This window comes from Anomaloglossus baeobatrachus, unplaced genomic scaffold, assembly GCF_048569485.1.
Source record: "Anomaloglossus baeobatrachus isolate aAnoBae1 unplaced genomic scaffold, aAnoBae1.hap1 Scaffold_4387, whole genome shotgun sequence".
NCBI lineage: Eukaryota > Metazoa > Chordata > Amphibia > Anura > Aromobatidae > Anomaloglossus > Anomaloglossus baeobatrachus.
Window position 1 is genome coordinate 1 of NW_027443723.1, and position 19,812 is coordinate 19,812.

General features: G+C 46.3%; 13 non-coding genes across 13 annotated transcripts; all 13 read right to left on the bottom strand.

Moving 5' to 3' along the window:
* Window positions 1–502: 502 nt before the first annotated feature.
* Window positions 503–693, bottom strand: LOC142279767 (U2 spliceosomal RNA). The gene has a single exon (XR_012742244.1). It is a non-coding gene; the product is annotated as a U2 spliceosomal RNA (small nuclear RNA).
* Window positions 694–2,081: 1,388 nt separating this feature from the next.
* Window positions 2,082–2,272, bottom strand: LOC142279779 (U2 spliceosomal RNA). The gene has a single exon (XR_012742255.1). It is a non-coding gene; the product is annotated as a U2 spliceosomal RNA (small nuclear RNA).
* Window positions 2,273–3,658: 1,386 nt separating this feature from the next.
* On the bottom strand, window positions 3,659–3,849 carry LOC142279790 (U2 spliceosomal RNA). Its single transcript, XR_012742264.1, has one exon. It is a non-coding gene; the product is annotated as a U2 spliceosomal RNA (small nuclear RNA).
* A 1,387-nt stretch (window positions 3,850–5,236) lies between these two features.
* Window positions 5,237–5,427, bottom strand: LOC142279791 (U2 spliceosomal RNA). Its single transcript, XR_012742265.1, has one exon. It is a non-coding gene; the product is annotated as a U2 spliceosomal RNA (small nuclear RNA).
* A 1,387-nt stretch (window positions 5,428–6,814) lies between these two features.
* On the bottom strand, window positions 6,815–7,005 carry LOC142279792 (U2 spliceosomal RNA). Its single transcript, XR_012742266.1, has one exon. It is a non-coding gene; the product is annotated as a U2 spliceosomal RNA (small nuclear RNA).
* A 1,387-nt stretch (window positions 7,006–8,392) lies between these two features.
* LOC142279768 (U2 spliceosomal RNA) lies at window positions 8,393–8,583 on the bottom strand. Its single transcript, XR_012742245.1, has one exon. It is a non-coding gene; the product is annotated as a U2 spliceosomal RNA (small nuclear RNA).
* Window positions 8,584–9,970: 1,387 nt separating this feature from the next.
* Window positions 9,971–10,161, bottom strand: LOC142279769 (U2 spliceosomal RNA). The gene has a single exon (XR_012742246.1). It is a non-coding gene; the product is annotated as a U2 spliceosomal RNA (small nuclear RNA).
* A 1,387-nt stretch (window positions 10,162–11,548) lies between these two features.
* LOC142279770 (U2 spliceosomal RNA) lies at window positions 11,549–11,739 on the bottom strand. Its single transcript, XR_012742247.1, has one exon. It is a non-coding gene; the product is annotated as a U2 spliceosomal RNA (small nuclear RNA).
* Window positions 11,740–13,126: 1,387 nt separating this feature from the next.
* On the bottom strand, window positions 13,127–13,317 carry LOC142279771 (U2 spliceosomal RNA). The gene has a single exon (XR_012742248.1). It is a non-coding gene; the product is annotated as a U2 spliceosomal RNA (small nuclear RNA).
* Window positions 13,318–14,704: 1,387 nt separating this feature from the next.
* Window positions 14,705–14,895, bottom strand: LOC142279772 (U2 spliceosomal RNA). Its single transcript, XR_012742249.1, has one exon. It is a non-coding gene; the product is annotated as a U2 spliceosomal RNA (small nuclear RNA).
* A 1,387-nt stretch (window positions 14,896–16,282) lies between these two features.
* On the bottom strand, window positions 16,283–16,473 carry LOC142279773 (U2 spliceosomal RNA). The gene has a single exon (XR_012742250.1). It is a non-coding gene; the product is annotated as a U2 spliceosomal RNA (small nuclear RNA).
* Window positions 16,474–17,860: 1,387 nt separating this feature from the next.
* LOC142279774 (U2 spliceosomal RNA) lies at window positions 17,861–18,051 on the bottom strand. Its single transcript, XR_012742251.1, has one exon. It is a non-coding gene; the product is annotated as a U2 spliceosomal RNA (small nuclear RNA).
* Window positions 18,052–19,438: 1,387 nt separating this feature from the next.
* LOC142279775 (U2 spliceosomal RNA) lies at window positions 19,439–19,629 on the bottom strand. The gene has a single exon (XR_012742252.1). It is a non-coding gene; the product is annotated as a U2 spliceosomal RNA (small nuclear RNA).
* Window positions 19,630–19,812: the final 183 nt, after the last annotated feature.

Genomic DNA, 19,812 nt, shown 5'->3' on the forward strand with positions numbered 1-19,812 from the left:
TTTTAGAATGTCCAAGAGCAAGCAAACTATTCCTCCAGGAGAGGGCGCCAACAGACTACTAAAGAGATCATCATTACTCAAAGAAAACCCCAAAAACCAATGCATGATAGGAATAAACAGGTAACTTTCTTTGGAGTGGAAGCGGAGAGATCGCACCAGATGCCAATTCTAGATGTTATCACACCTGTGGTCACTGCAGCAGCAGGTGAATCCACTTTGTCCAAAAGGGATCTATTCCATTCAATTGCAAATGATCTAGATAAGACAGAGAACTGCAGCACGGGGACATAGCCGAGTTGGTCAGGTTGAGTGGTGATGAGTTTGCTATTTGGATGAATAAAGAAAGTCAAAAGTGTGAAAGATAAAAAACAAAAGGAGGAAGTGTGAAAAGTGAATGGGCCAAATTGAGGTGCATATGAAGACGTATGCTTTCTTCCAATTCATTAAATCGGGCTAATATGAATCAGGTGAATTGAGTTCTGCTTTTGGAAACTGGGTTAAGAAGGGGTGCACCGTTCCTGGAGGTACTGCAATACCAGGTCAATGCGTGGAGTGGACAGAGCAAGCTCTTTTTCCATCTCCCTGTTCTAAAAATCCATTTAATATATGGTCCCCAGATAGGGGACGTATCAGATATTAAACTGATAAGAACAGATACTACACTTGATCTTAGCCAAAAGGCCGAGAAGCGATAACCAGAATTGGTTTGGGCCTCGAGTGGCACCCTGGCCTATGCCGGACACATCTTAGGGAGAGAGAGCGAGAGGGAGACAAACCCACGCCTACACAAGACATTTTGTCACCCAAGCCAACCCTTGAAAAGGCTGCTTTGCAGAGCCAAAACAAGAAGAATGGTGCGTTTTGCAGCCGCCGCCCACTGCAATGAATCTGAATAACTCCTCCTTTAGGGCGCAAGCAACTCCCCTCCCCCTTGCAGTCTTTCCAATTCACGATACAAAAAGACGGACAGGACAGGTTGCCTGACTTTCCGTCACTGCCACCCTTTGCCATCCTTACCCGTAGAAAGCCCTTTCATCATCCCCAAACCCTAATCTTTTCCCTTTCCTTCCCAGCCCCCAAACCCTGCCCTCTGTACCTTTCTCACCACCCGCTTCCCTTCTCCTGTCATCCCCCTACCACCCGGGAAAAAAAGAGATTGCCCCCTCCTTCCACTAGCCCACCCTCCCACCCAAAGAACAACTTCTTCTGCGCAGCTTGTTTTCTAGGCAGCAGCGCTATTGTGATGTCATCGGGGGGGCATTGTGACAAGCCGCCAGTGTTCCGTCTCTTCATGTTGTGCACAGTTCAAACGGAAAATACATCAACAGGCAGACTACAGAAAAGCTTACTATCAAAGGTTAGAGGGGGGCTTTCTCAGAGGGCTTTTTACAGTTTTTCTATTCCCAATTAGCCGTTTAAGTGTACTTATTGAAAGTAGTAATTCTTTCATAGGCCGCCCTTTCTTAGTATTTGACGTTCCTTATATTGCGGTATGAGGCTTCGCAGTAGGTTGCAAACATTCATCACCCATGACTGTCCCCAATTGAGCTCAGAAGCTCAATGTCTATCATGACCTCTCTTTTAGAATGTCCAAGAGCAAGCAAACTATTCCTCCAGGAGAGGGCGCCAACAGACTACTAAAGAGATCATCATTACTCAAAGAAAACCCCAAAAACCAATGCATGATAGGAATAAACAGGTAACTTTCTTTGGAGTGGAAGCGGAGAGATCGCACCAGATGCCAATTCTAGATGTTATCACACCTGTGGTCACTGCAGCAGCAGGTGAATCCACTTTGTCCAAAAGGGATCTATTCCATTCAATTGCAAATGATCTAGATAAGACAGAGAACTGCAGCACGGGGACATAGCCGAGTTGGTCAGGTTGAGTGGTGATGAGTTTGCTATTTGGATGAATAAAGAAAGTCAAAAGTGTGAAAGATAAAAAACAAAAGGAGGAAGTGTGAAAAGTGAATGGGCCAAATTGAGGTGCATATGAAGACGTATGCTTTCTTCCAATTCATTAAATCGGGCTAATATGAATCAGGTGAATTGAGTTCTGCTTTTGGAAACTGGGTTAAGAAGGGGTGCACCGTTCCTGGAGGTACTGCAATACCAGGTCAATGCGTGGAGTGGACAGAGCAAGCTCTTTTTCCATCTCCCTGTTCTAAAAATCCATTTAATATATGGTCCCCAGATAGGGGACGTATCAGATATTAAACTGATAAGAACAGATACTACACTTGATCTTAGCCAAAAGGCCGAGAAGCGATAACCAGAATTGGTTTGGGCCTCGAGTGGCACCCTGGCCTATGCCGGACACATCTTAGGGAGAGAGAGCGAGAGGGAGACAAACCCACGCCTACACAAGACATTTTGTCACCCAAGCCAACCCTTGAAAAGGCTGCTTTGCAGAGCCAAAACAAGAAGAATGGTGCGTTTTGCAGCCGCCGCCCACTGCAATGAATCTGAATAACTCCTCCTTTAGGGCGCAAGCAACTCCCCTCCCCCTTGCAGTCTTTCCAATTCACGATACAAAAAGACGGACAGGACAGGTTGCCTGACTTTCCGTCACTGCCACCCTTTGCCATCCTTACCCGTAGAAAGCCCTTTCATCATCCCCAAACCCTAATCTTTTCCCTTTCCTTCCCAGCCCCCAAACCTGCCCTCTGTACCTTTCTCACCACCCGCTTCCCTTCTCCTGTCATCCCCCTACCACCCGGGAAAAAAAGAGATTGCCCCCTCCTTCCACTAGCCCACCCTCCCACCCAAAGAACAACTTCTTCTGCGCAGCTTGTTTTCTAGGCAGCAGCGCTATTGTGATGTCATCGGGGGGCATTGTGACAAGCCGCCAGTGTTCCGTCTCTTCATGTTGTGCACAGTTCAAACGGAAAATACATCAACAGGCAGACTACAGAAAAGCTTACTATCAAAGGTTAGAGGGGGGCTTTCTCAGAGGGCTTTTTACAGTTTTTCTATTCCCAATTAGCCGTTTAAGTGTACTTATTGAAAGTAGTAATTCTTTCATAGGCCGCCCTTTCTTAGTATTTGACGTTCCTTATATTGCGGTATGAGGCTTCGCAGTAGGTTGCAAACATTCATCACCCATGACTGTCCCCAATTGAGCTCAGAAGCTCAATGTCTATCATGACCTCTCTTTTAGAATGTCCAAGAGCAAGCAAACTATTCCTCCAGGAGAGGGCGCCAACAGACTACTAAAGAGATCATCATTACTCAAAGAAAACCCCCAAAACCAATGCATGATAGGAATAAACAGGTAACTTTCTTTGGAGTGGAAGCGGAGAGATCGCACCAGATGCCAATTCTAGATGTTATCACACCTGTGGTCACTGCAGCAGCAGGTGAATCCACTTTGTCCAAAAGGGATCTATTCCATTCAATTGCAAATGATCTAGATAAGACAGAGAACTGCAGCACGGGGACATAGCCGAGTTGGTCAGGTTGAGTGGTGATGAGTTTGCTATTTGGATGAATAAAGAAAGTCAAAAGTGTGAAAGATAAAAAACAAAAGGAGGAAGTGTGAAAAGTGAATGGGCCAAATTGAGGTGCATATGAAGACGTATGCTTTCTTCCAATTCATTAAATCGGGCTAATATGAATCAGGTGAATTGAGTTCTGCTTTTGGAAACTGGGTTAAGAAGGGGTGCACCGTTCCTGGAGGTACTGCAATACCAGGTCAATGCGTGGAGTGGACAGAGCAAGCTCTTTTTCCATCTCCCTGTTCTAAAAATCCATTTAATATATGGTCCCCAGATAGGGGACGTATCAGATATTAAACTGATAAGAACAGATACTACACTTGATCTTAGCCAAAAGGCCGAGAAGCGATAACCAGAATTGGTTTGGGCCTCGAGTGGCACCCTGGCCTATGCCGGACACATCTTAGGGAGAGAGAGCGAGAGGGAGACAAACCCACGCCTACACAAGACATTTTGTCACCCAAGCCAACCCTTGAAAAGGCTGCTTTGCAGAGCCAAAACAAGAAGAATGGTGCGTTTTGCAGCCGCCGCCCACTGCAATGAATCTGAATAACTCCTCCTTTAGGGCGCAAGCAACTCCCCTCCCCCTTGCAGTCTTTCCAATTCACGATACAAAAAGACGGACAGGACAGGTTGCCTGACTTTCCGTCACTGCCACCCTTTGCCATCCTTACCCGTAGAAAGCCCTTTCATCATCCCCAAACCCTAATCTTTTCCCTTTCCTTCCCAGCCCCCAAACCCTGCCCTCTGTACCTTTCTCACCACCCGCTTCCCTTCTCCTGTCATCCCCCTACCACCCGGGAAAAAAAGAGATTGCCCCCTCCTTCCACTAGCCCACCCTCCCACCCAAAGAACAACTTCTTCTGCGCAGCTTGTTTTCTAGGCAGCAGCGCTATTGTGATGTCATCGGGGGGCATTGTGACAAGCCGCCAGTGTTCCGTCTCTTCATGTTGTGCACAGTTCAAACGGAAAATACATCAACAGGCAGACTACAGAAAAGCTTACTATCAAAGGTTAGAGGGGGGCTTTCTCAGAGGGCTTTTTACAGTTTTTCTATTCCCAATTAGCCGTTTAAGTGTACTTATTGAAAGTAGTAATTCTTTCATAGGCCGCCCTTTCTTAGTATTTGACGTTCCTTATATTGCGGTATGAGGCTTCGCAGTAGGTTGCAAACATTCATCACCCATGACTGTCCCCAATTGAGCTCAGAAGCTCAATGTCTATCATGACCTCTCTTTTAGAATGTCCAAGAGCAAGCAAACTATTCCTCCAGGAGAGGGCGCCAACAGACTACTAAAGAGATCATCATTACTCAAAGAAAACCCCAAAAACCAATGCATGATAGGAATAAACAGGTAACTTTCTTTGGAGTGGAAGCGGAGAGATCGCACCAGATGCCAATTCTAGATGTTATCACACCTGTGGTCACTGCAGCAGCAGGTGAATCCACTTTGTCCAAAAGGGATCTATTCCATTCAATTGCAAATGATCTAGATAAGACAGAGAACTGCAGCACGGGGACATAGCCGAGTTGGTCAGGTTGAGTGGTGATGAGTTTGCTATTTGGATGAATAAAGAAAGTCAAAAGTGTGAAAGATAAAAAACAAAAGGAGGAAGTGTGAAAAGTGAATGGGCCAAATTGAGGTGCATATGAAGACGTATGCTTTCTTCCAATTCATTAAATCGGGCTAATATGAATCAGGTGAATTGAGTTCTGCTTTTGGAAACTGGGTTAAGAAGGGGTGCACCGTTCCTGGAGGTACTGCAATACCAGGTCAATGCGTGGAGTGGACAGAGCAAGCTCTTTTTCCATCTCCCTGTTCTAAAAATCCATTTAATATATGGTCCCCAGATAGGGGACGTATCAGATATTAAACTGATAAGAACAGATACTACACTTGATCTTAGCCAAAAGGCCGAGAAGCGATAACCAGAATTGGTTTGGGCCTCGAGTGGCACCCTGGCCTATGCCGGACACATCTTAGGGAGAGAGAGCGAGAGGGAGACAAACCCACGCCTACACAAGACATTTTGTCACCCAAGCCAACCCTTGAAAAGGCTGCTTTGCAGAGCCAAAACAAGAAGAATGGTGCGTTTTGCAGCCGCCGCCCACTGCAATGAATCTGAATAACTCCTCCTTTAGGGCGCAAGCAACTCCCCTCCCCCTTGCAGTCTTTCCAATTCACGATACAAAAAGACGGACAGGACAGGTTGCCTGACTTTCCGTCACTGCCACCCTTTGCCATCCTTACCCGTAGAAAGCCCTTTCATCATCCCCAAACCCTAATCTTTTCCCTTTCCTTCCCAGCCCCCAAACCCTGCCCTCTGTACCTTTCTCACCACCCGCTTCCCTTCTCCTGTCATCCCCCTACCACCCGGGAAAAAAAGAGATTGCCCCCTCCTTCCACTAGCCCACCCTCCCACCCAAAGAACAACTTCTTCTGCGCAGCTTGTTTTCTAGGCAGCAGCGCTATTGTGATGTCATCGGGGGGCATTGTGACAAGCCGCCAGTGTTCCGTCTCTTCATGTTGTGCACAGTTCAAACGGAAAATACATCAACAGGCAGACTACAGAAAAGCTTACTATCAAAGGTTAGAGGGGGGCTTTCTCAGAGGGCTTTTTACAGTTTTTCTATTCCCAATTAGCCGTTTAAGTGTACTTATTGAAAGTAGTAATTCTTTCATAGGCCGCCCTTTCTTAGTATTTGACGTTCCTTATATTGCGGTATGAGGCTTCGCAGTAGGTTGCAAACATTCATCACCCATGACTGTCCCCAATTGAGCTCAGAAGCTCAATGTCTATCATGACCTCTCTTTTAGAATGTCCAAGAGCAAGCAAACTATTCCTCCAGGAGAGGGCGCCAACAGACTACTAAAGAGATCATCATTACTCAAAGAAAACCCCAAAAACCAATGCATGATAGGAATAAACAGGTAACTTTCTTTGGAGTGGAAGCGGAGAGATCGCACCAGATGCCAATTCTAGATGTTATCACACCTGTGGTCACTGCAGCAGCAGGTGAATCCACTTTGTCCAAAAGGGATCTATTCCATTCAATTGCAAATGATCTAGATAAGACAGAGAACTGCAGCACGGGGACATAGCCGAGTTGGTCAGGTTGAGTGGTGATGAGTTTGCTATTTGGATGAATAAAGAAAGTCAAAAGTGTGAAAGATAAAAAACAAAAGGAGGAAGTGTGAAAAGTGAATGGGCCAAATTGAGGTGCATATGAAGACGTATGCTTTCTTCCAATTCATTAAATCGGGCTAATATGAATCAGGTGAATTGAGTTCTGCTTTTGGAAACTGGGTTAAGAAGGGGTGCACCGTTCCTGGAGGTACTGCAATACCAGGTCAATGCGTGGAGTGGACAGAGCAAGCTCTTTTTCCATCTCCCTGTTCTAAAAATCCATTTAATATATGGTCCCCAGATAGGGGACGTATCAGATATTAAACTGATAAGAACAGATACTACACTTGATCTTAGCCAAAAGGCCGAGAAGCGATAACCAGAATTGGTTTGGGCCTCGAGTGGCACCCTGGCCTATGCCGGACACATCTTAGGGAGAGAGAGCGAGAGGGAGACAAACCCACGCCTACACAAGACATTTTGTCACCCAAGCCAACCCTTGAAAAGGCTGCTTTGCAGAGCCAAAACAAGAAGAATGGTGCGTTTTGCAGCCGCCGCCCACTGCAATGAATCTGAATAACTCCTCCTTTAGGGCGCAAGCAACTCCCCTCCCCCTTGCAGTCTTTCCAATTCACGATACAAAAAGACGGACAGGACAGGTTGCCTGACTTTCCGTCACTGCCACCCTTTGCCATCCTTACCCGTAGAAAGCCCTTTCATCATCCCCAAACCCTAATCTTTTCCCTTTCCTTCCCAGCCCCCAAACCCTGCCCTCTGTACCTTTCTCACCACCCGCTTCCCTTCTCCTGTCATCCCCCTACCACCCGGGAAAAAAAGAGATTGCCCCCTCCTTCCACTAGCCCACCCTCCCACCCAAAGAACAACTTCTTCTGCGCAGCTTGTTTTCTAGGCAGCAGCGCTATTGTGATGTCATCGGGGGGCATTGTGACAAGCCGCCAGTGTTCCGTCTCTTCATGTTGTGCACAGTTCAAACGGAAAATACATCAACAGGCAGACTACAGAAAAGCTTACTATCAAAGGTTAGAGGGGGGCTTTCTCAGAGGGCTTTTTACAGTTTTTCTATTCCCAATTAGCCGTTTAAGTGTACTTATTGAAAGTAGTAATTCTTTCATAGGCCGCCCTTTCTTAGTATTTGACGTTCCTTATATTGCGGTATGAGGCTTCGCAGTAGGTTGCAAACATTCATCACCCATGACTGTCCCCAATTGAGCTCAGAAGCTCAATGTCTATCATGACCTCTCTTTTAGAATGTCCAAGAGCAAGCAAACTATTCCTCCAGGAGAGGGCGCCAACAGACTACTAAAGAGATCATCATTACTCAAAGAAAACCCCAAAAACCAATGCATGATAGGAATAAACAGGTAACTTTCTTTGGAGTGGAAGCGGAGAGATCGCACCAGATGCCAATTCTAGATGTTATCACACCTGTGGTCACTGCAGCAGCAGGTGAATCCACTTTGTCCAAAAGGGATCTATTCCATTCAATTGCAAATGATCTAGATAAGACAGAGAACTGCAGCACGGGGACATAGCCGAGTTGGTCAGGTTGAGTGGTGATGAGTTTGCTATTTGGATGAATAAAGAAAGTCAAAAGTGTGAAAGATAAAAAACAAAAGGAGGAAGTGTGAAAAGTGAATGGGCCAAATTGAGGTGCATATGAAGACGTATGCTTTCTTCCAATTCATTAAATCGGGCTAATATGAATCAGGTGAATTGAGTTCTGCTTTTGGAAACTGGGTTAAGAAGGGGTGCACCGTTCCTGGAGGTACTGCAATACCAGGTCAATGCGTGGAGTGGACAGAGCAAGCTCTTTTTCCATCTCCCTGTTCTAAAAATCCATTTAATATATGGTCCCCAGATAGGGGACGTATCAGATATTAAACTGATAAGAACAGATACTACACTTGATCTTAGCCAAAAGGCCGAGAAGCGATAACCAGAATTGGTTTGGGCCTCGAGTGGCACCCTGGCCTATGCCGGACACATCTTAGGGAGAGAGAGCGAGAGGGAGACAAACCCACGCCTACACAAGACATTTTGTCACCCAAGCCAACCCTTGAAAAGGCTGCTTTGCAGAGCCAAAACAAGAAGAATGGTGCGTTTTGCAGCCGCCGCCCACTGCAATGAATCTGAATAACTCCTCCTTTAGGGCGCAAGCAACTCCCCTCCCCCTTGCAGTCTTTCCAATTCACGATACAAAAAGACGGACAGGACAGGTTGCCTGACTTTCCGTCACTGCCACCCTTTGCCATCCTTACCCGTAGAAAGCCCTTTCATCATCCCCAAACCCTAATCTTTTCCCTTTCCTTCCCAGCCCCCAAACCCTGCCCTCTGTACCTTTCTCACCACCCGCTTCCCTTCTCCTGTCATCCCCCTACCACCCGGGAAAAAAAGAGATTGCCCCCTCCTTCCACTAGCCCACCCTCCCACCCAAAGAACAACTTCTTCTGCGCAGCTTGTTTTCTAGGCAGCAGCGCTATTGTGATGTCATCGGGGGGCATTGTGACAAGCCGCCAGTGTTCCGTCTCTTCATGTTGTGCACAGTTCAAACGGAAAATACATCAACAGGCAGACTACAGAAAAGCTTACTATCAAAGGTTAGAGGGGGGCTTTCTCAGAGGGCTTTTTACAGTTTTTCTATTCCCAATTAGCCGTTTAAGTGTACTTATTGAAAGTAGTAATTCTTTCATAGGCCGCCCTTTCTTAGTATTTGACGTTCCTTATATTGCGGTATGAGGCTTCGCAGTAGGTTGCAAACATTCATCACCCATGACTGTCCCCAATTGAGCTCAGAAGCTCAATGTCTATCATGACCTCTCTTTTAGAATGTCCAAGAGCAAGCAAACTATTCCTCCAGGAGAGGGCGCCAACAGACTACTAAAGAGATCATCATTACTCAAAGAAAACCCCAAAAACCAATGCATGATAGGAATAAACAGGTAACTTTCTTTGGAGTGGAAGCGGAGAGATCGCACCAGATGCCAATTCTAGATGTTATCACACCTGTGGTCACTGCAGCAGCAGGTGAATCCACTTTGTCCAAAAGGGATCTATTCCATTCAATTGCAAATGATCTAGATAAGACAGAGAACTGCAGCACGGGGACATAGCCGAGTTGGTCAGGTTGAGTGGTGATGAGTTTGCTATTTGGATGAATAAAGAAAGTCAAAAGTGTGAAAGATAAAAAACAAAAGGAGGAAGTGTGAAAAGTGAATGGGCCAAATTGAGGTGCATATGAAGACGTATGCTTTCTTCCAATTCATTAAATCGGGCTAATATGAATCAGGTGAATTGAGTTCTGCTTTTGGAAACTGGGTTAAGAAGGGGTGCACCGTTCCTGGAGGTACTGCAATACCAGGTCAATGCGTGGAGTGGACAGAGCAAGCTCTTTTTCCATCTCCCTGTTCTAAAAATCCATTTAATATATGGTCCCCAGATAGGGGACGTATCAGATATTAAACTGATAAGAACAGATACTACACTTGATCTTAGCCAAAAGGCCGAGAAGCGATAACCAGAATTGGTTTGGGCCTCGAGTGGCACCCTGGCCTATGCCGGACACATCTTAGGGAGAGAGAGCGAGAGGGAGACAAACCCACGCCTACACAAGACATTTTGTCACCCAAGCCAACCCTTGAAAAGGCTGCTTTGCAGAGCCAAAACAAGAAGAATGGTGCGTTTTGCAGCCGCCGCCCACTGCAATGAATCTGAATAACTCCTCCTTTAGGGCGCAAGCAACTCCCCTCCCCCTTGCAGTCTTTCCAATTCACGATACAAAAAGACGGACAGGACAGGTTGCCTGACTTTCCGTCACTGCCACCCTTTGCCATCCTTACCCGTAGAAAGCCCTTTCATCATCCCCAAACCCTAATCTTTTCCCTTTCCTTCCCAGCCCCCAAACCCTGCCCTCTGTACCTTTCTCACCACCCGCTTCCCTTCTCCTGTCATCCCCCTACCACCCGGGAAAAAAAGAGATTGCCCCCTCCTTCCACTAGCCCACCCTCCCACCCAAAGAACAACTTCTTCTGCGCAGCTTGTTTTCTAGGCAGCAGCGCTATTGTGATGTCATCGGGGGGCATTGTGACAAGCCGCCAGTGTTCCGTCTCTTCATGTTGTGCACAGTTCAAACGGAAAATACATCAACAGGCAGACTACAGAAAAGCTTACTATCAAAGGTTAGAGGGGGGCTTTCTCAGAGGGCTTTTTACAGTTTTTCTATTCCCAATTAGCCGTTTAAGTGTACTTATTGAAAGTAGTAATTCTTTCATAGGCCGCCCTTTCTTAGTATTTGACGTTCCTTATATTGCGGTATGAGGCTTCGCAGTAGGTTGCAAACATTCATCACCCATGACTGTCCCCAATTGAGCTCAGAAGCTCAATGTCTATCATGACCTCTCTTTTAGAATGTCCAAGAGCAAGCAAACTATTCCTCCAGGAGAGGGCGCCAACAGACTACTAAAGAGATCATCATTACTCAAAGAAAACCCCAAAAACCAATGCATGATAGGAATAAACAGGTAACTTTCTTTGGAGTGGAAGCGGAGAGATCGCACCAGATGCCAATTCTAGATGTTATCACACCTGTGGTCACTGCAGCAGCAGGTGAATCCACTTTGTCCAAAAGGGATCTATTCCATTCAATTGCAAATGATCTAGATAAGACAGAGAACTGCAGCACGGGGACATAGCCGAGTTGGTCAGGTTGAGTGGTGATGAGTTTGCTATTTGGATGAATAAAGAAAGTCAAAAGTGTGAAAGATAAAAAACAAAAGGAGGAAGTGTGAAAAGTGAATGGGCCAAATTGAGGTGCATATGAAGACGTATGCTTTCTTCCAATTCATTAAATCGGGCTAATATGAATCAGGTGAATTGAGTTCTGCTTTTGGAAACTGGGTTAAGAAGGGGTGCACCGTTCCTGGAGGTACTGCAATACCAGGTCAATGCGTGGAGTGGACAGAGCAAGCTCTTTTTCCATCTCCCTGTTCTAAAAATCCATTTAATATATGGTCCCCAGATAGGGGACGTATCAGATATTAAACTGATAAGAACAGATACTACACTTGATCTTAGCCAAAAGGCCGAGAAGCGATAACCAGAATTGGTTTGGGCCTCGAGTGGCACCCTGGCCTATGCCGGACACATCTTAGGGAGAGAGAGCGAGAGGGAGACAAACCCACGCCTACACAAGACATTTTGTCACCCAAGCCAACCCTTGAAAAGGCTGCTTTGCAGAGCCAAAACAAGAAGAATGGTGCGTTTTGCAGCCGCCGCCCACTGCAATGAATCTGAATAACTCCTCCTTTAGGGCGCAAGCAACTCCCCTCCCCCTTGCAGTCTTTCCAATTCACGATACAAAAAGACGGACAGGACAGGTTGCCTGACTTTCCGTCACTGCCACCCTTTGCCATCCTTACCCGTAGAAAGCCCTTTCATCATCCCCAAACCCTAATCTTTTCCCTTTCCTTCCCAGCCCCCAAACCCTGCCCTCTGTACCTTTCTCACCACCCGCTTCCCTTCTCCTGTCATCCCCCTACCACCCGGGAAAAAAAGAGATTGCCCCCTCCTTCCACTAGCCCACCCTCCCACCCAAAGAACAACTTCTTCTGCGCAGCTTGTTTTCTAGGCAGCAGCGCTATTGTGATGTCATCGGGGGGCATTGTGACAAGCCGCCAGTGTTCCGTCTCTTCATGTTGTGCACAGTTCAAACGGAAAATACATCAACAGGCAGACTACAGAAAAGCTTACTATCAAAGGTTAGAGGGGGGCTTTCTCAGAGGGCTTTTTACAGTTTTTCTATTCCCAATTAGCCGTTTAAGTGTACTTATTGAAAGTAGTAATTCTTTCATAGGCCGCCCTTTCTTAGTATTTGACGTTCCTTATATTGCGGTATGAGGCTTCGCAGTAGGTTGCAAACATTCATCACCCATGACTGTCCCCAATTGAGCTCAGAAGCTCAATGTCTATCATGACCTCTCTTTTAGAATGTCCAAGAGCAAGCAAACTATTCCTCCAGGAGAGGGCGCCAACAGACTACTAAAGAGATCATCATTACTCAAAGAAAACCCCAAAAACCAATGCATGATAGGAATAAACAGGTAACTTTCTTTGGAGTGGAAGCGGAGAGATCGCACCAGATGCCAATTCTAGATGTTATCACACCTGTGGTCACTGCAGCAGCAGGTGAATCCACTTTGTCCAAAAGGGATCTATTCCATTCAATTGCAAATGATCTAGATAAGACAGAGAACTGCAGCACGGGGACATAGCCGAGTTGGTCAGGTTGAGTGGTGATGAGTTTGCTATTTGGATGAATAAAGAAAGTCAAAAGTGTGAAAGATAAAAAACAAAAGGAGGAAGTGTGAAAAGTGAATGGGCCAAATTGAGGTGCATATGAAGACGTATGCTTTCTTCCAATTCATTAAATCGGGCTAATATGAATCAGGTGAATTGAGTTCTGCTTTTGGAAACTGGGTTAAGAAGGGGTGCACCGTTCCTGGAGGTACTGCAATACCAGGTCAATGCGTGGAGTGGACAGAGCAAGCTCTTTTTCCATCTCCCTGTTCTAAAAATCCATTTAATATATGGTCCCCAGATAGGGGACGTATCAGATATTAAACTGATAAGAACAGATACTACACTTGATCTTAGCCAAAAGGCCGAGAAGCGATAACCAGAATTGGTTTGGGCCTCGAGTGGCACCCTGGCCTATGCCGGACACATCTTAGGGAGAGAGAGCGAGAGGGAGACAAACCCACGCCTACACAAGACATTTTGTCACCCAAGCCAACCCTTGAAAAGGCTGCTTTGCAGAGCCAAAACAAGAAGAATGGTGCGTTTTGCAGCCGCCGCCCACTGCAATGAATCTGAATAACTCCTCCTTTAGGGCGCAAGCAACTCCCCTCCCCCTTGCAGTCTTTCCAATTCACGATACAAAAAGACGGACAGGACAGGTTGCCTGACTTTCCGTCACTGCCACCCTTTGCCATCCTTACCCGTAGAAAGCCCTTTCATCATCCCCAAACCCTAATCTTTTCCCTTTCCTTCCCAGCCCCCAAACCCTGCCCTCTGTACCTTTCTCACCACCCGCTTCCCTTCTCCTGTCATCCCCCTACCACCCGGGAAAAAAAGAGATTGCCCCCTCCTTCCACTAGCCCACCCTCCCACCCAAAGAACAACTTCTTCTGCGCAGCTTGTTTTCTAGGCAGCAGCGCTATTGTGATGTCATCGGGGGGCATTGTGACAAGCCGCCAGTGTTCCGTCTCTTCATGTTGTGCACAGTTCAAACGGAAAATACATCAACAGGCAGACTACAGAAAAGCTTACTATCAAAGGTTAGAGGGGGGCTTTCTCAGAGGGCTTTTTACAGTTTTTCTATTCCCAATTAGCCGTTTAAGTGTACTTATTGAAAGTAGTAATTCTTTCATAGGCCGCCCTTTCTTAGTATTTGACGTTCCTTATATTGCGGTATGAGGCTTCGCAGTAGGTTGCAAACATTCATCACCCATGACTGTCCCCAATTGAGCTCAGAAGCTCAATGTCTATCATGACCTCTCTTTTAGAATGTCCAAGAGCAAGCAAACTATTCCTCCAGGAGAGGGCGCCAACAGACTACTAAAGAGATCATCATTACTCAAAGAAAACCCCAAAAACCAATGCATGATAGGAATAAACAGGTAACTTTCTTTGGAGTGGAAGCGGAGAGATCGCACCAGATGCCAATTCTAGATGTTATCACACCTGTGGTCACTGCAGCAGCAGGTGAATCCACTTTGTCCAAAAGGGATCTATTCCATTCAATTGCAAATGATCTAGATAAGACAGAGAACTGCAGCACGGGGACATAGCCGAGTTGGTCAGGTTGAGTGGTGATGAGTTTGCTATTTGGATGAATAAAGAAAGTCAAAAGTGTGAAAGATAAAAAACAAAAGGAGGAAGTGTGAAAAGTGAATGGGCCAAATTGAGGTGCATATGAAGACGTATGCTTTCTTCCAATTCATTAAATCGGGCTAATATGAATCAGGTGAATTGAGTTCTGCTTTTGGAAACTGGGTTAAGAAGGGGTGCACCGTTCCTGGAGGTACTGCAATACCAGGTCAATGCGTGGAGTGGACAGAGCAAGCTCTTTTTCCATCTCCCTGTTCTAAAAATCCATTTAATATATGGTCCCCAGATAGGGGACGTATCAGATATTAAACTGATAAGAACAGATACTACACTTGATCTTAGCCAAAAGGCCGAGAAGCGATAACCAGAATTGGTTTGGGCCTCGAGTGGCACCCTGGCCTATGCCGGACACATCTTAGGGAGAGAGAGCGAGAGGGAGACAAACCCACGCCTACACAAGACATTTTGTCACCCAAGCCAACCCTTGAAAAGGCTGCTTTGCAGAGCCAAAACAAGAAGAATGGTGCGTTTTGCAGCCGCCGCCCACTGCAATGAATCTGAATAACTCCTCCTTTAGGGCGCAAGCAACTCCCCTCCCCCTTGCAGTCTTTCCAATTCACGATACAAAAAGACGGACAGGACAGGTTGCCTGACTTTCCGTCACTGCCACCCTTTGCCATCCTTACCCGTAGAAAGCCCTTTCATCATCCCCAAACCCTAATCTTTTCCCTTTCCTTCCCAGCCCCCAAACCCTGCCCTCTGTACCTTTCTCACCACCCGCTTCCCTTCTCCTGTCATCCCCCTACCACCCGGGAAAAAAAGAGATTGCCCCCTCCTTCCACTAGCCCACCCTCCCACCCAAAGAACAACTTCTTCTGCGCAGCTTGTTTTCTAGGCAGCAGCGCTATTGTGATGTCATCGGGGGGCATTGTGACAAGCCGCCAGTGTTCCGTCTCTTCATGTTGTGCACAGTTCAAACGGAAAATACATCAACAGGCAGACTACAGAAAAGCTTACTATCAAAGGTTAGAGGGGGGCTTTCTCAGAGGGCTTTTTACAGTTTTTCTATTCCCAATTAGCCGTTTAAGTGTACTTATTGAAAGTAGTAATTCTTTCATAGGCCGCCCTTTCTTAGTATTTGACGTTCCTTATATTGCGGTATGAGGCTTCGCAGTAGGTTGCAAACATTCATCACCCATGACTGTCCCCAATTGAGCTCAGAAGCTCAATGTCTATCATGACCTCTCTTTTAGAATGTCCAAGAGCAAGCAAACTATTCCTCCAGGAGAGGGCGCCAACAGACTACTAAAGAGATCATCATTACTCAAAGAAAACCCCAAAAACCAATGCATGATAGGAATAAACAGGTAACTTTCTTTGGAGTGGAAGCGGAGAGATCGCACCAGATGCCAATTCTAGATGTTATCACACCTGTGGTCACTGCAGCAGCAGGTGAATCCACTTTGTCCAAAAGGGATCTATTCCATTCAATTGCAAATGATCTAGATAAGACAGAGAACTGCAGCACGGGGACATAGCCGAGTTGGTCAGGTTGAGTGGTGATGAGTTTGCTATTTGGATGAATAAAGAAAGTCAAAAGTGTGAAAGATAAAAAACAAAAGGAGGAAGTGTGAAAAGTGAATGGGCCAAATTGAGGTGCATATGAAGACGTATGCTTTCTTCCAATTCATTAAATCGGGCTAATATGAATCAGGTGAATTGAGTTCTGCTTTTGGAAACTGGGTTAAGAAGGGGTGCACCGTTCCTGGAGGTACTGCAATACCAGGTCAATGCGTGGAGTGGACAGAGCAAGCTCTTTTTCCATCTCCCTGTTCTAAAAATCCATTTAATATATGGTCCCCAGATAGGGGACGTATCAGATATTAAACTGATAAGAACAGATACTACACTTGATCTTAGCCAAAAGGCCGAGAAGCGATAACCAGAATTGGTTTGGGCCTCGAGTGGCACCCTGGCCTATGCCGGACACATCTTAGGGAGAGAGAGCGAGAGGGAGACAAACCCACGCCTACACAAGACATTTTGTCACCCAAGCCAACCCTTGAAAAGGCTGCTTTGCAGAGCCAAAACAAGAAGAATGGTGCGTTTTGCAGCCGCCGCCCACTGCAATGAATCTGAATAACTCCTCCTTTAGGGCGCAAGCAACTCCCCTCCCCCTTGCAGTCTTTCCAATTCACGATACAAAAAGACGGACAGGACAGGTTGCCTGACTTTCCGTCACTGCCACCCTTTGCCATCCTTACCCGTAGAAAGCCCTTTCATCATCCCCAAACCCTAATCTTTTCCCTTTCCTTCCCAGCCCCCAAACCCTGCCCTCTGTACCTTTCTCACCACCCGCTTCCCTTCTCCTGTCATCCCCCTACCACCCGGGAAAAAAAGAGATTGCCCCCTCCTTCCACTAGCCCACCCTCCCACCCAAAGAACAACTTCTTCTGCGCAGCTTGTTTTCTAGGCAGCAGCGCTATTGTGATGTCATCGGGGGGCATTGTGACAAGCCGCCAGTGTTCCGTCTCTTCATGTTGTGCACAGTTCAAACGGAAAATACATCAACAGGCAGACTACAGAAAAGCTTACTATCAAAGGTTAGAGGGGGGCTTTCTCAGAGGGCTTTTTACAGTTTTTCTATTCCCAATTAGCCGTTTAAGTGTACTTATTGAAAGTAGTAATTCTTTCATAGGCCGCCCTTTCTTAGTATTTGACGTTCCTTATATTGCGGTATGAGGCTTCGCAGTAGGTTGCAAACATTCATCACCCATGACTGTCCCCAATTGAGCTCAGAAGCTCAATGTCTATCATGACCTCTCTTTTAGAATGTCCAAGAGCAAGCAAACTATTCCTCCAGGAGAGGGCGCCAACAGACTACTAAAGAGATCATCATTACTCAAAGAAAACCCCAAAAACCAATGCATGATAGGAATAAACAGGTAACTTTCTTTGGAGTGGAAGCGGAGAGATCGCACCAGATGCCAATTCTAGATGTTATCACACCTGTGGTCACTGCAGCAGCAGGTGAATCCACTTTGTCCAAAAGGGATCTATTCCATTCAATTGCAAATGATCTAGATAAGACAGAGAACTGCAGCACGGGGACATAGCCGAGTTGGTCAGGTTGAGTGGTGATGAGTTTGCTATTTGGATGAATAAAGAAAGTCAAAAGTGTGAAAGATAAAAAACAAAAGGAGGAAGTGTGAAAAGTGAATGGGCCAAATTGAGGTGCATATGAAGACGTATGCTTTCTTCCAATTCATTAAATCGGGCTAATATGAATCAGGTGAATTGAGTTCTGCTTTTGGAAACTGGGTTAAGAAGGGGTGCACCGTTCCTGGAGGTACTGCAATACCAGGTCAATGCGTGGAGTGGACAGAGCAAGCTCTTTTTCCATCTCCCTGTTCTAAAAATCCATTTAATATATGGTCCCCAGATAGGGGACGTATCAGATATTAAACTGATAAGAACAGATACTACACTTGATCTTAGCCAAAAGGCCGAGAAGCGATAACCAGAATTGGTTTGGGCCTCGAGTGGCACCCTGGCCTATGCCGGACACATCTTAGGGAGAGAGAGCGAGAGGGAGACAAACCCACGCCTACACAAGACATTTTGTCACCCAAGCCAACCCTTGAAAAGGCTGCTTTGCAGAGCCAAAACAAGAAGAATGGTGCGTTTTGCAGCCGCCGCCCACTGCAATGAATCTGAATAACTCCTCCTTTAGGGCGCAAGCAACTCCCCTCCCCCTTGCAGTCTTTCCAATTCACGATACAAAAAGACGGACAGGACAGGTTGCCTGACTTTCCGTCACTGCCACCCTTTGCCATCCTTACCCGTAGAAAGCCCTTTCATCATCCCCAAACCCTAATCTTTTCCCTTTCCTTCCCAGCCCCCAAACCCTGCCCTCTGTACCTTTCTCACCACCCGCTTCCCTTCTCCTGTCATCCCCCTACCACCCGGGAAAAAAAGAGATTGCCCCCTCCTTCCACTAGCCCACCCTCCCACCCAAAGAACAACTTCTTCTGCGCAGCTTGTTTTCTAGGCAGCAGCGCTATTGTGATGTCATCGGGGGGCATTGTGACAAGCCGCCAGTGTTCCGTCTCTTCATGTTGTGCACAGTTCAAACGGAAAATACATCAACAGGCAGACTACAGAAAAGCTTACTATCAAAGGTTAGAGGGGGGCTTTCTCAGAGGGCTTTTTACAGTTTTTCTATTCCCAATTAGCCGTTTAAGTGTACTTATTGAAAGTAGTAATTCTTTCATAGGCCGCCCTTTCTTAGTATTTGACGTTCCTTATATTGCGGTATGAGGCTTCGCAGTAGGTTGCAAACATTCATCACCCATGACTGTCCCCAATTGAGCTCAGAAGCTCAATGTCTATCATGACCTCTCTTTTAGAATGTCCAAGAGCAAGCAAACTATTCCTCCAGGAGAGGGCGCCAACAGACTACTAAAGAGATCATCATTACTCAAAGAAAACCCCAAAAACCAATGCATGATAGGAATAAACAGGTAACTTTCTTTGGAGTGGAAGCGGAGAGATCGCACCAGATGCCAATTCTAGATGTTATCACACCTGTGGTCACTGCAGCAGCAGGTGAATCCACTTTGTCCAAAAGGGATCTATTCCATTCAATTGCAAATGATCTAGATAAGACAGAGAACTGCAGCACGGGGACATAGCCGAGTTGGTCAGGTTGAGTGGTGATGAGTTTGCTATTTGGATGAATAAAGAAAGTCAAAAGTGTGAAAGATAAAAAACAAAAGGAGGAAGTGTGAAAAGTGAATGGGCCAAATTGAGGTGCATATGAAGACGTATGCTTTCTTCCAATTCATTAAATCGGGCTAATATGAATCAGGTGAATTGAGTTCTGCTTTTGGAAACTGGGTTAAGAAGGGGTGCACCGTTCCTGGAGGTACTGCAATACCAGGTCAATGCGTGGAGTGGACAGAGCAAGCTCTTTTTCCATCTCCCTGTTCTAAAAATCCATTTAATATATGGTCCCCAGATAGGGGACGTATCAGATATTAAACTGATAAGAACAGATACTACACTTGATCTTAGCCAAAAGGCCGAGAAGCGATAACCAGAATTGGTTTGGGCCTCGAGTGGCACCCTGGCCTATGCCGGACACATCTTAGGGAGAGAGAGCGAGAGGGAGACAAACCCACGCCTACACAAGACATTTTGTCACCCAAGCCAACCCTTGAAAAGGCTGCTTTGCAGAGCCAAAACAAGAAGAATGGTGCGTTTTGCAGCCGCCGCCC